Source organism: Drosophila mojavensis, unplaced genomic scaffold (assembly GCF_018153725.1).
Source record: "Drosophila mojavensis isolate 15081-1352.22 unplaced genomic scaffold, ASM1815372v1 contig_19, whole genome shotgun sequence".
In the NCBI taxonomy this organism is placed as follows: Eukaryota; Metazoa; Arthropoda; class Insecta; order Diptera; family Drosophilidae; genus Drosophila; species Drosophila mojavensis.
The window spans coordinates 6,640,915-6,656,304 of record NW_025318726.1 but is presented as its reverse complement, the minus strand read 5'-3'; positions in this window follow the sequence as shown (position 1 = coordinate 6,656,304).

Here is a 15,390-nt window from a genome sequence, read left to right as displayed (position 1 = left end):
CTCACTTAGTTGCACAAGGATGTGGGCAACAATTTGGCGTAAACTATTTGGAAACATTTTCGCCAGTAATTAGATATGAGACAATCAGGATGCTTCTCGCGATAGCTGCAGAAAAACGTTTATATATGCACCAAATAGACATAACAAATGCATATCTAAACAGCGAGCTTCACGAAACTGTGTATGTGAAGCAGCCTGCAAACTTTGTAGACAACAGTCAACCTAAAGCAGTACTAAAACTGAACAAAGCGCTTTACGTACTTAAGCAATCAGGGCGTGCTTGGAATAAAACACTTGATGAGGTCTTGCATTCCATTGGATTCAACAAATGCAAAAACGAGGCCTGTTTGTACACCAAAGTGGAAGAAGAAGCATTCAGCTATATTGCCGTCTACGTCGATGACTTAATCATCGCGTGTCCAAACAAAACAGACATAGCAATGATTAAGAAGAAGCTTGCATCAAAGTTCAAGACGCATGATGAAGGCCCCATAAGCTATTTCCTAGGCATGGAAATTGAGAGGGACGGTGAACTAGGTTCAATTTCGCTATGCCAGAAATCACACATTAGAAGATTGCTGGAAACATACGGCATGAGCAAATGCCGGCAAGTCAATACACCACTTGATCAAGGTTTTCAAGTTGAATGTAGCGACGACGACTGCAAAAAGGTAAATAAAACCCAATATCAGTCACTAATTGGCTCCCTTATGTATTTAGCAGTGCTGAGCCGACCCGATATTTTGCACGCAGTATGCAAACTATCTCAGAGGAATAACGATCCGCATGCAGAGCATGAAGCTGCAGCAAAACATATTCTCAGGTACCTGGCAGGTACGATGGATTTGGCTATCACATACAGCAAATGTGATGAATCAGCAACAGGATACGCCGATGCAGATTGGGCAAATGACAGACGAGACAGACGCTCATATAGTGGCTACGCGTTCTTCCTCGCTGGCAGTGTATTTTCTTGGACTTCAGCAAAGCAGAGTGTCGTTGCTTTAAGCAGAACAGAAGCGGAGTACATTGCGTTAACGTTGGCTGTAAAGGAAGCAGTCTATTTGCGAAGACTTTTAAATGAGATTGGCTGGTCAACAGATGAGAAGCCAATGAAGATCCATGGTGATAATATCAGCTCGCAACACATTGCACAGAATCCAGTGCATCACAAACGGATAAAGCACATAGATTTTAAGTACCACTTTGTTCGTGAAAAATTACAATCTAATGAGATAGAGCTTACATATGTGAATTCAAACTGTAATGTAGCTGATATTCTTACCAAATGTTTACATAAGTCTAAGCATAACTATTTCATTAAGTTACTTGGTTTATCCTAGCAAAAGATTTATTAACTAAAAAAAGATTATATGTAGCTTAAGAAGAAGTGTTGAAAATGTAATTGAAATTAGCATTAACATAAGCATACATGTAATCTGGCAACACCATACGAAGAATGTAATTAACATTATTCTGTTTATATTTTACTCTTTATTAAACCTTTAACCGAACCACAACGTTTTTTACTCTCGCTGGCATTGCAACGCAAACATTAAGCCAAATATCTCCAACAGATATAGAGGTGGGGGTAAATTTTAACAAAAACCGAAGTTGCATATAAGCATACATAAACAAGTAAGAACGTTGCAGTCGGGCGTTACCGACTGCGGAATACTCATTCACATCCCATCAACAATTTAGTAGTTAAGTTTCGCTCTAATACTGAAGAATATACAGGTTTTTCCGATTTGCCACGCCCCAACTGGGCGTAGATACCTCATTTTTGGTCAGTTTTTAGAAAGAGATAACGGTACCCTAACTGCAAAGTTTGAATGCTTACCCTCAAAAAATGTGAAAATTACAGGGTATTTTTCGATATGCCACGCCCCTAAAGAGGCGTAAAAATTATTTTTGGGGAATCGATAGAGGAGGCTACCAGTAACTCAACTATCCAAATTTGAAGCTTCTAGCTATTATACTTTAGGAGATATAAACTTTTGCGGTTAGCCACGCCCCCTGAGGGCGGACATATATCCGACAAAACTTTTTGGTCTTGGGTGATCAGTCCGAGTATAAATACAAAATTTGAGGTCTCTGCCATCAATAGTGTCCAAAATATAGGAGAATTTAAAAAATCACTATATCTTCAGGTCCGATTTACCACGCCCCCAATAGGCGTAGACTTTCAATTTTATCTTTAGACTTTATAGAATCATACCATTAGCTGACGTGCAAAATTTCAGCATTCTAGGTTTACAACTTTAGGAGATACAGTTTTATCCGATTTGCCACGCCCCCAATGGGCGTAGATATATCCGCTCGTGATCTTGGGTGGTCCACGCGGACCTACATACCAAATTTCAGCTTTCTAGCTCTTTAACTAACATGATTTCTGGTATATCGGAAAATGCATTTTCCGATTTGCCACGCCCCTAGTGGGCGGTTCGGGAAAATTTTAACACTTTATAAATCGGAGATATACACGAGTATGTGTTCCAAATTTCAAGTCTCTAGGTTCAATAGCGCCGAAATAGATTGCGTTCATACGGACAGACGGACAGACGGACAGACGGACGGACAGCAAGACGGACATTGCACAAAACCAATATACTGATTCACTTTCGTGAAAATCAGGGTATAATGGTTTTGTTGAAATGTATGTAACAGGCAGAAGGAGGCGTGGCAGACCCCACAAAGTATATATATTCTTGATCAGGGCGACGAGCTGAGTTGATTTGGCCCTGTCCGTCTGTCTGTCCGTCTGTCCGTATGTATGAACGCGTCGATTTCAGAAGATATAAGAGCTAGAGACTTTAAATTTTTTTTTTAAATGTTCGTAATTACAGCGCGCATATTAAGTTTATCATTAAAAATCGATAACTCATCCCGATCTTTTTTTATCGATAAAAAACCTTATCGAAAACCAGTTATAAAATTATATCTTCTACACTTTTCTTGCTAGAGTCTCCAAATTTTTAATGTATGCCTATATGCAAATTATACAATTGCGGTTTTTGTTAAAATTTGCCAACCACCCTTAAATTTCCCCCTCACCCTCACTTTTGTAAAAAGCGTATTTCAAATACTAGAGACTTGTGCTTTGGCAATTACATGCATATCCATGTCATAATCATAATCTGAAAGTTTCATGAAGATCGTACGTCCACAAAAAAGTTATTAAGCAATTAAGTTCTCATAGTAAGCGCTCACTGCCGCCCATGCGTGTTTATGCTTGTGTGTGTATGTATGTAATTGTATGTAATTGTTTGTGTATGTGTGTGTGTGTGTATGTGTGTGTGTATGTGTGTATGTATGCCTGTGTGTTTTTTTTTATATTCATTTATTGACAAAATAAAAAATTGCAAGTTGTGTGGTGGCTAGGATAGCGCGCGGTGCTTGCGGGACGGCCGTAAAGCATTGCTTCGCAAGCACTATGCGCTACCTTAGCCTGGGACAGCTCGTCTTCTCAGTCGCTCGACTCTGCGGAGCTCCATCATCACTGTGGCCGCGAAGGTGCTTGTTAGTTCCCAAGCTTCCTCCGATTCCAGCATGGCGTTGACTAAGTTGTCCGCTCTGATGGAGCGGCCCACTGCCTCTTCCAGACGACGCCTCTCCTCCAGGAACCGTCCACATTCGAAAAGAATGTGGTTGGCGTCTTCCACATGTCCTCGCTCGCACCAGGGGCACTCGTCAGATTCCTCGTGGCCAAAGCGCTTCAAATAGCTCCGAAAGCATCCATGACCCGAGAGGATCTGCGTAAGGTAGAAGTTAACCTCGCCATGTTTGCGGTTAACCCATGGTTCAAGCTCCGGGATGAGCTTGTGCGTCCACCGCCCTTTAGCTGAGCTATTCCACCTTCTTTGCCATCGTGCGATGCTGTTCGCCCTGACAGCGTTGAGTCGCGTAGGCCCGTGCGAATTCCGCTCCACGGCTTCGGCGACCAAATACTCCAGTGGCACCATACCGGCTATGACGAGCGCCGCGTCATCGGAGATAGTCCTGAAAGCGCAGCTGACTCTGATTGCGCTCAGCCTGTAGATCGCGCAAATGCCTCGGCTGTAGCTCGGCGTTGCCATCGCTCTTGCCCATATTGGCGCAGCATAGAGGATGACAGACCTAATGACGCTCATTAGGAGGAGACGTCGTTGCTGTTTAGGTCCCCGCGTGTTAAGCATGATTCTCGAGAGAGCTCTACAAGAATCAGCTGCCTTTTTATGCACATATTCTAAGTGCTCGCGGAAAGTTAATCTTGTGTCTATCATGACACCAAGATATCTTATCGCCCTCTTTGACGCAATGGTGACGCTGCCGATCTTTATATTGGCAGTTTCCACTCTTTTGCGACTGCTGACTAGTACCACTTCGGTCTTGTGTGCCGCTAGCTCGAGCCCAGCTCCTGTCAACCAGCTTCGTATGCGATTGATACTTTCGCTGCACATATCCTCTGTATCTTTGAGCTCCTTTCCTATGGCTACGACAGCTACATCATCAGCAAAGCCAATGGTGTGCGCGCCTGCTGGTAGTTCCAAGCGCAGTACGCCGTCGTACATGATGTTCCATAGGAGAGGCCCCAGCACTGAGCCTTGGGGTACTCCAGCTGACACTGTATAAGTTTGGGGACCCTCACTCGTGTTGTATACAAGTGTTCTTCCTCTGAAGTAGCTCTTTATTATCTCTCTTAGATATTTAGGGATATTATATTGTGACAGCGCATTCAGTATCATATCCCAACTAGCTGTGTTGAAGGCATTCCTTACATCCAGGGTTGCGATGATGCAGTATTCCTTCGTCCCGTGCCTCCATCTGGTGCCTTGAATAGCGGAAGTGGCCAGACCGACAACTTTGTTAAGCGCGTCCGTTGTTGACCGGGCCTTCCGGAAACCAAATTGGTTTGGTGACAGGCCTCCGGCGCTTGCAATCGCAGTCTCCAGCCTAGAGCAGATCAGTTTCTCAAACACCTTTCCCATGGTGTCTAAGAGACAGATCGGTCTGTACGAAGATGGCTCATTCGGTGGTTTGCCAGCCTTGGGTAGCAATACCAGATTCTGGGCTTTCCATTTTGCCGGGAACGTCTCTTGGATGAGGCATTCGTTAAATAATTCGGCGAACGTACTTGGGTGCAAGGCGAGGGATAGCTTTAGCGCACGATTTGGGATCCCGTCCGGCCCTGGAGCTGTGTTGGTTCTAAGACCTCGGAGAACTACTGATATTTCTTCCTCTGTAACTAAAACAATTTCAGTGCTCGTTGAGCCCTGATCAGCAGACTCGGACTCAGGGGCGTGAATGGAGCTTAACCTTTCTGGAAAGAGTGTTTCCACAATCGATTTAAGCTCCAGACGATCCGAAGGCTGCACCTGTCTACCTGCGTATAGTCTTTTAACTACTATCTTATATGCCCTGCCCCAAGGGTCATATTCGGCTGAGTCGCACAACTGTAAAAAACATTCTCTTTTGCTTGCCCGAATGGCCTTCTTCAGCTGTCTTCTAGCTGCCTGGTAAGCTAACTGTTTCTCAAAAAACGTTGACCTACCGCGAGCCCGTTGGTAGCTTCTTCTCGCCTGGATGCATTTGCGACGAATGTCACCTATTTGCGTGTTCCACCAATACGTAGGATCATGTTGTCGCGTGAACTGCTTGCGACGTAACATGCTGCTATTGCAGGCACACTGTAATTGGGCTACCATTTGGCATGCTCTGGCCTCAGCATTGCCAATTGTACCTAGAGACTGAATGGCCTCTGAAAAGACCGCGGGATCAAAAGTATCTAGCCGATACGACTCCCTCCACAATGTTGACGCCCTGGCAGGTGGCTCACCTATTGTGAACAGAAGTGCCGTATGATCGCTGCCTGTATAGCTATCGCAATGGCTCCATGTTGCTCCCCGAAAGAGGGATGAAGTGACAAAAGTAATGTCGATAACAGACCCATATCCCGCCCGACTGAAGGTGTACTCATGGCCAGTGTTGAGCAGTGCAACATCTAGTGTCGCGAAGATCTCCAGTAGGATACGACCTCTGGCATTTGTTGTTGGGCTACCCCATTCTAGCGCCCAGGAGTTAAAATCTCCAGCTATAATGGCCTTCCGACCCCCTAGCATCCTCGGCAAGCTCGTCGAGCACCGTCGTGAATTCACTGAGCTGCATGCTGGGGGCCAGATAGCAACTGTAAAGCCACAAGCTACCATATCGGCCACGTACGAACCCATTGAATGACTTAACATTCGAAAGTACGTTCGTTGAGTTGCCGCATACCCACAACGCAGCTTTGCCATTAAAGTCTGTTGACCATGTCCCTAGGGCAGCTGGATCTACAGTGGTGAGGCTCACTGAGAAAAAGCTACATCTATACATTTTTCCCTAATGGTCTGCTCTAGAAGATCTTGGGCAGCAACACAATGATTTAAGTTAAGCTGCAAAAACCTTAACATTTCATTTTACGAGCAGCTTCACGGTAAGATGGGCACTTGAAGCTGCCTGCTGAATGGTCCGTCTGCTTTTCACCTTTCCGGATGCAGAGGCTACATTTTGGTGGCTTGGTGCATGCTTTGGCACTGTGACCCATTTCTCCACACCTGAAACAGGCGCCCTTTAAGTCACAGTCGCTGCCGCAGTTTGCTGCCATATGACCGTAATCGAGGCACTTGAAACAGCGTTTAGGCTGCTCCACGGCTCGGATACGGCAAACTACCCATCCTATTCTAATTTTGGACAGCTCGAGCAGAGTTTTAGCTTTCCCAATCGGAAGAGCAACCGTAGCTCTTTGCTGTCCACCAAAAGCTGGCCGAAGCGATTTGATAGCCTCAATGGGGGAGTGAGCTATCCTTCAACTCCACCCTAATTGCCTCCAAGATCTCCTCTTTGGTCGCTAACTCATCTAGATCGCGAATCTCAACTTGCGCCGATTCGGTAAGTGTTTTAACTACCGCTCGGTCTCCCAAGGCCTTGCCTACAGCTTCGTGCAGAGCCTCAGCGCTATGCTCCGGCTTCCTACTCAGTTGCAGTAAAAGGTCCCCCTTAGCTGTCTTCCTAATGCCTTGAACGTCGCTGCTCAGATGCTTCAAATTTGGGTCGTTTTTAACTACACGAAGCATGTCCGCGTAGCTGCAGCCCCCTACGCCTGAAATCGCAATCGCGTCAGTCCTGGGACGTTTTTGCATAGGCTTTCGCCCTTTGACGACTGTCCAGCTGCTCTGGTTTGTCTGTCGGGCGGCCTGGTTTGAAGTTTCAGATTCAGCTGTAGCCCGTAGAGCCATTGGTTCTTTTGGGTTCGCTGCACTTCTATTGGGCCTCGGCTTTTTTGAGGGAGTTTTCCTCTGTTCGGAGGCAACTTCCCTCGACCGCTTGGGAGTATTGCTACCTACTGTAGCACTAATGCTCGCTGCCTTGACGTTTTCGCCTACTTTTTTGAGTGGCGTGGTCTGCACCTCACAGTTTTTAACCGAACGGTTGCAGAACGCTTCGGCCGTCTTGTGAAGGCTGACCAGCCTAGCCAGCTCCTCTCTCATTAAGGCATTTATATGCCGCTGACCCCCAAATAAGGCAGACAGACCCTCTAGTGTAGCTCCTATTTGAGCTAACGCTTCTTTTAGTGACTTGGGTGCCTGGCACTCAGCCACTGGAGCCTGGTTAGAAGTCGACGGCTGCGCCAACACCCTCTGTTGTTGCTGCGGCGATCGCTGCAACGAGGAACGACGCGCAAAAGCTTGCAGCTCGTCCTCCATTATGGCTTCCATTTCTGCTCCGACTACCACGGCGTGAAGCCTGTAGTGGGCAATGGCTACTAATATAATCTGAGTTTACAACCCGCAGTAACTTAAACTCAACTTGACTACAGCGAGAGCCCGAAAGTATGCACTACTTTTAATAACTGCTACTTCACTCCAGCAGCTAGGTTGCTGTCTTTGCTAAGGCTTAGCAACTCACCAACGTTAGTGAGCAGCTGATTGCCCGATGCAATTTCCAGCACTACTAACAGCTGTTAGAGTGAATGCACCTGATTTTTCTTATTGCGCAAGTGTGACGCGTAAAGTAACAAAATTTACGCGCCCACAAAAGACAAGGAAAGGAAAAGAAGCCCTGACGCCAAAACACTGACGCTATCGCCCCCCTCTCTTGCACCACCGAATTATACCGCTTGGGAATTCCACGAACCGCCGCGCAGTAAGTCTCTGGTAGTTTTTTGAGGTCGCTGGGTTCGCCGCGCCCACAGCAAACACGTTGACTTCAGTTCTTTCCACTTTCACAGGGGAAAACACAGTTCAAGCTATTGTCTACGATGGACCACGATGACATCGACCGCACTCCGTGAAAACGCAACTGTATGCCTGTGTGTGCGTGTGTGTGTGTGTGTGTGCGTGTTTCTTGTGTAAGCTGAAAGACGCGAAAAATTATTGAAATAGCTATTGCTCCAAGGGTTCAGGGGATCTCGTAGTCGAGTAGTCTCGACTAGAGCTTTCTTACTTGTTAATGATAAACTCGATATCCGCGCTGTAATTACGGACATTTAAAAAAAAAATTGAAGTCTCTAGCTCTTATATCTTCTGAAATCGACGCGTTCATACATACGGACAGACGGACAGACAGACAGACAGGGCCAAATCAACTCAGCTCGTCACCCTGATCAAGAATATATATACTTTGTGCCTGTTACATACACTTCAACAAAACCATTATACCCTGATTTCCCATTGAAAATGGGTTCAGGGTATAAAAAGGTGGAAGATCTGATATTTCCAACTATAGAGGCATTGCGAAATTATCTGCTATTCCGAAATTATTTGAGAAAATTATAAAATCTGCCTTGCAGCATTTTTGCAAATCGATTATTCAACCATCTCAACACGGTTTTGTTCAAAATCGATCAACGTCCTCTAATTTATTTGAGTTTACTTCGCTTGTTAATGACAGTTGTTCTAAAAAAAAAATGCAAACTGATGTTATTAGACTCATTCACGAAGTGAAAGAGTATATTGGTTTTGTGCAATGTCCGTCTTGCTGTCCGTCCGTCTGTCCGATCGCAATCTATTTCGGCGCTATTGAACCTAAAGACTTGAAATTTGGAACACATACTCGTGTATATCTTCGATTTATAAAGTGTTAAAATTTTCCCGATCCGCCCACTAGGGGCGTGGCAAATCGAAAAATGCATTTTCCGATATACCAGAAATCATGTTTGTTGAAGAGCTAGAAAGCTGAAATTTGGTATGTAGGTCCGCGCCGACCACCCAAGATCACAAGCTATGGCGGATATATCTCCGCCCATTAGGGGCGTGGCAAATCGGATAAAACTGTATCTCCTAAAGTTATAAACCTAGAATGCTGCAATTTTGCATGTAAGCTGATGTTTTAATTCTATGAAGATAGGTGGAAAAATTATATATCTACGCCCACTAGGGGCGTGGCAAATCGGACCTGAAGATATAGTGAATTTTCGAATTCTGCTATGGCACTATTGATACTAGAGACCTGAAATTTTGTATATATACGCGGGTTGACCACCCACGTCTAACGAGCTATGGTAGATATATGTCCGCGTATAGGGGGCGTGGCAAACCGCAAAAGTTTATATCTCCTACAGTTTAAGAGCTAGAAGCTTCAAATTTGGATAGTTAAGTTACTGGTGGCCTCCTCTATCGATGCCACAAAAATAATTTTTAAGCCTCTTTAAGGGCGTGGCATATCGAAAAATACCCTGTAATTTTCACATTTTTTGAGCGTAAGAATTCAAATTTTGCATTTAGGTAACCGGTTGCTCGTTCTAAAACTGGCTAAAATGGAGGAGTCTACGGCCACTAGAGGCGTGGCAATCGGCATTTACAGTGTCCGAATTGCGACATTTATATGCGTCAGCCATCTATTTATGTATATGTACACATAAGTAGGCTTAATAGGCATTGATAGCACGGAAGGAAACATTTTTATAAAATTAATAAAATATAAAAAAGCTAAAATAACAAAAATTTGCAATTTACAAAAAAGTGTTTTCCGCGGGATTTGAACTCGCACCCAACCAAAACAGCATGTTTGTCAAAATAGCTAAAATAAAGATCGTCGGCGCTTCAGCCTACAGCACCAGCGCGTCGTTTCGATTAAGAGTAGTTAAAATGAAATCACATTATTGTTATGACGCCACATAGCAAAGAAAAGCCTAAGTGGTGGCTGGAAATTCAAAAACAATGCAAAGACAAATCAATGGCAACGAGATTCTTAGAATATGCTAGAGCACGCATTTATGTGTACATACATACACACATCCAAATGAGCCCGTGTATAAGGCTGGAATGCTTGATGCTATGCGTGCAGGCTTACATATATAATTATATATACATATGTATGTATTTGCGTATATGTATTTGAGGGCTATTTAAGAAGAAACAAATTTAAACTTATAAAATTATTCGACTAAGAAAATGAAAAGTATTAAGTGCCATTCACTCAAGCTCGCACCTTCCCAATAAAATATCTATTTTATAAAAAACGAAATATGTATGAAAAAAAAATAACATAGTAAAGGTTCGAACCTCCCCTACTCTAACATTAATTGCGTCGCCCTTAGCACCCGCGCCACTGCTTTGCTCGAGCAATCAGTTGCTAAAATAGAATGGCTTAATAAGAGAGCATCATCAGACAAAACTACAGTAACGGCTAGAAAATCCAGAAATCAATCGAAATTCTAAGAATGTGAGAAAAGGCGCGCTTCTGTCTGTACGCATAGAATAGACGATGAGTGTGTGCACAAGCATAGGAAAATCGCGCTGATCTGCTGTTAGCTTGAAGCCGGTGTCCAATGTATGGATATAAATATATAATAAAAATCAAAATTGTATAAATTATATATGTATGTAATTTTAATGCAATAGCTATCGATGATTTTCCAATTTTAATGGTATCATGCCGTGTTTTTTGCTGCGCACTAGACTTGAAAATTGCACTATATACTTTGGTTGACAGCGTTGCAATCGGTATCGCCCGACTGCAACGTTCTTACTTGTTTACTTTTGTTGCCGTTTAGAATCCCTTCTTGAGGCAAACTTGCTGCCGGCTTAAGTTTTTTGCTATGCTCAATTCTGGCTGAACAGTTTTTGTAGCTAGATATGTGATCGCCACCGTAGTTAGCGCATATCGATTCGTTGTCCAGCCTGAGGTCACACGAATCTGACCCAGTGAGATGATTGCCTGAGCATTTACCACAGACTAGTTTTTTAAGGCAATAATTTCGGGTATGTCCAAAGTCTTGGCATCTGAAGCATTGCACCAAATCTTTGCTAAACTGGATCAAACCTTGCACAAGAAAATATAGATATTCAACCGAACCGCAATTATGTGAAATTTAATAAGAATATTTAACTAAGAAAACAAGAATAATTGCAGAGCACAAAATCATACAAAAGTAACTCTCACTGAGAACTCTCTCGAGAGAAACACTGCACTCTTTAATCACACAGCTTGGAATATTATAGGCACCAGGAGAGAAATATGGTTTCAACGTCCTAATGGCTGCAGCCAGAGACGCTGCCGTAACTTTAGGAATATGGATATGAGTTGCTGTAAAGATCAGCAGAAGAATAAGTGGATTGAAAAAAATCTGCTAATAAATCAGAGGAGTCCTGGTCATTATAATTTTTTTCAGCACCAAGTACAAATGTGGACGGCAAACCAGAAGACTTTCGCTTTAAGTTAACAAATGAGTAAAATTGTTTACAACGTATAAGATAATTCTTATAACAACGAGTATTTAAAATATTCAAATTAGACTTAGCTATGGAATACTTAGTCCAGTCGACACTTGAGCCAGCTTCTTAAAGCATTTAGTTTTAATATTTCTTAAATTCGAGAGACTTAGTGAACCAAGGCGGCTTATTTGAAACGGGCGAAATACGGCAGAGAGGCACGCACACATCCAGAATGGAGTTTAAGGTTGTATAAAAAGGCGATACTGCCCAATTTTCAGTGTTTTTCGGTGTTTTATATTTTTATTACAATATTCCTGCGTGTGGAATCGGATGGAATAGGTGTAACATCCTCAATGCGACCGATTTACCTGAAAGGATTTCACTATTATGAATATTATTACTTAGCCAGGCTTCAGTGAATGCAATAATATCATATTGTACACTGCAACTGTGCAAGAATAGATTTTTATACCCTGAACACGTTTTCAATGGGAAATCAGGGTATAATGCTTTTTTTTATACCCTGAACCCATTGAAAATGGGAAATCAGGGTATAATGGTTTTGTTAAAAGTATGAAACAGACAGAAGGAGGCGTGGCAGACACCACATAGTATATATATTCTTGATCAGGGCGATGAGCTGAGTCGATTTGGCCCTGTCCGTCCGTCGGTCTTTCCGTCTGTCCGTCCGTCCGTCTGTCCGTCTGTCCGTCCGTCCGTCTGTCCGTCCGTCCGTCTGTCCGTCTGTCCGTATGTATGAACGCGTCGATTTCCTAAGATATAAGAGCTAGAGACTTCAATTTTTTTTTTAAAGTCCGTAATTATAGCGCGGATATAAAGTTTATCATTAAAAATCGATAACTCATCCCGATCTTTTTTAATCGATAAAAAACCTTATCGAAAACCAGTTATAAAATTTTATCTCCTACACCTTTATTGCTAAAGTCTCCAAATGTTTATGTATGCAATTTCGGGTTTGGTTAAAATTTACCCCCCACCCCTATGTCCACCCCCTCACAACCATGTTTGTAAAAAGTGTATTTCAAATACTAGAGACTTGTACTTTGGCAAATACATGCATATCCACGTTGTCATCATAATCTGAAAGTTTCATGAAGATCGTATGTAAACAATTAAGTTCTCATAGTAAGCGCACACTGCAGACCATGCGTGTTTATGCGTGAATGCTTGTGTGTGTATGTGTGTGTGTGTATGCGTTTGTGACTGTATGCGTATATGTGTGTATGTATGCCTGTGTGTGCGTTCGTGCGTGTGTGTGTGTGTGTGCGTGTTTCTTGTGTAAGCTGAAAGACGCGAAAATTTATTGAAATATCTATTGCTCCAAGGGTTCAGGGGATCTCGTAGTCGAGCAGTCTCGACTAGAGCTTTATTACTTGTTTTTATACGGTCCGTGTATAGCACGCGCATATCGAGTTTTGCTTTAAATATCGATACATTTCCCCGTTATTTTGTTATCGATTAAAAACATTATCGAAAACCAGTAATAAATTTAAAGCTAGAGTCTCCAAATTTTAAATGTATACTTATATGTATTTTATACAATTTCGATTTGTTTAGATCTGTTGGGTGGCACTTTTTGAGGCGTCTCTTCCTCGGCTTGGCAGTTAGCCGTCTGGCTAATAGATTTGTGTGACTGTCGAGACGTAGAAGGTACCTTGCCGAACATAATTATAGGACATCTCCCACCTTTTGGACCTTTAGATCGTTTTCAATGTCTCGAGTTCTCTTTGCTTGGGCGACTCTAATTTTGTTCAGATTTTGTTTAGAGGCAATGCCGTATATTTCTAGGGCGTATTTACAGATAGGGCTTAGGATGCTCTTATATATCTTAGTTTTATTGTTCAGTGATAGCTTGTTTTTTGGAGCAAGAAGCCAAGTCATCTTTCTAGCTTTCGCCATTACCGACTGCCCTACCATGGTATTATGGGCCTTAACATGTAGTTTCCTATCCAGTAAAACTCCAAGGTACTTATGTGAGCTTTTTTGTGGGATTATAGAACCCAGCATAGTAATGCCACTAGAAGACAAGCTTCTTGTGGTAAACGTGACATTTACGCACTTGCTGGTGTTGATGCCTATATTCCAATTTCTAGCCCATCCTTCAAAGCTATTTACGTATTGTTGCAAGGATTCCGCGGCTATGTTTATGCTAGGAATTCTGGTTAAAACTGCAGTGTCATCTGCGTAGGTTGCTATCAAGACATGTTCCTCGTCTAGTCCAGTAACTAAATTTATAGTCGGCATATCAGCTGTATATAGGTTGTATAGCGTAGGTCCAAGCACGCTACCCTGAGGGACACCTGCGCAAACTAAACGTTTCGAGGACTTTTCTCCATTCACAACTCCTCTGAAGTATCTATCCGTGAGGAAGCTTGTAACAAGCTGGAATAGCTGCGGTGGTAAGATGTTTTTCAGTTTAAATGTGAGACCATCGTGCCACACCCTGTCAAAGCTTGTCCATAAAAGCCGCAGCCGCACAAATTTTTTATACCCTGAACCCATTTTCTATGGGAAATCAGGGTATAATGGTTTTGTTGAAATGTATGTAACAGGCAGAAGGAGGCGTGGCAGACCCCACAAAGTATATATATTCTTGATCAGGGCGACGAGCTGAGTTGATTTGGCCCTGTCCGTCTGTCTATCTGTCTGTCCGTCTGTCCGTCCGTCCGTCTGTCCGTCTGTCCGTATGTATGAACGCGTCGATTTCAGAAGATATAAGAGCTAGAGACTTCAAATTTTTTTTTAAATGTTCGTAATTACAGCGTGCATATCAAGTTTATCATTAAAAATCGATAACTCATCCCGATCTTTTTTTATCGATAAAAAACCTTATCGAAAACCAACTAGAGTGCCTAAATTTTTTTATATATGCTAGTATGCAATTTATGCAATTCCGGTTTTTGTTAAAATATACCCCCACCCCCATATTCACCCCCTCACAACCATGTTTGTAAAAAGCGTATTTCAAATACTAGAGACTTGTGCTTTGGCAATTACATGCATATCCATGTCATAATCATAATCTGAAAGTTTCATGAAGATCGTACATACGTCCACAAAAAAGTTATTAAGCAATTAAGTTCTCATAGTAAGCGCTCACTGCCGCCCATGCGTGTTTATGCTTGTGTGTGTATATGTATGTAATTGTTTGTGTATGTGTGTGTATGTGTGTATGTATGCCTGTGTGTGCGTGCGATTTGCCACGCCCCAACTGGGCGTAGCCACCTCATTTTTGGTCAGTTTTTAGAAAGAGATAACAGTACCCTAACTGCAAAGTTTGAATGCTTACCCTCAAGAAATGTGAAAATTACAGGGTATTTTTCGATATGCCACGCCCCTAAAGAGGCGTAAAAATTATTTTTGGGGAATCGATAGAGGAGGCTACCAGTAACTCAACTATCCAAATTTGAAGCTTCTAGCTATTATACTTTAGGAGATATAAACTTTTGCGGTTTGCCACGCCCCCTGTGGGCGGACATATATCCGACAAATTTTTTTGGTCTTGGGTGATCAGTCCGAGTATATATACAAAATTTGAGGTCTCTGCCATCAATAGTGTCCAAAATATAGCCGAATTCGAAAAATCACTATATCTTCAGGTCCGATTTACCACGCCCCCAATAGGCGTAGACTTTCAATTTTATCTTTAGACTTTATAGAATCATACCATTAGCTGACGTGCAAAATTTCAGCA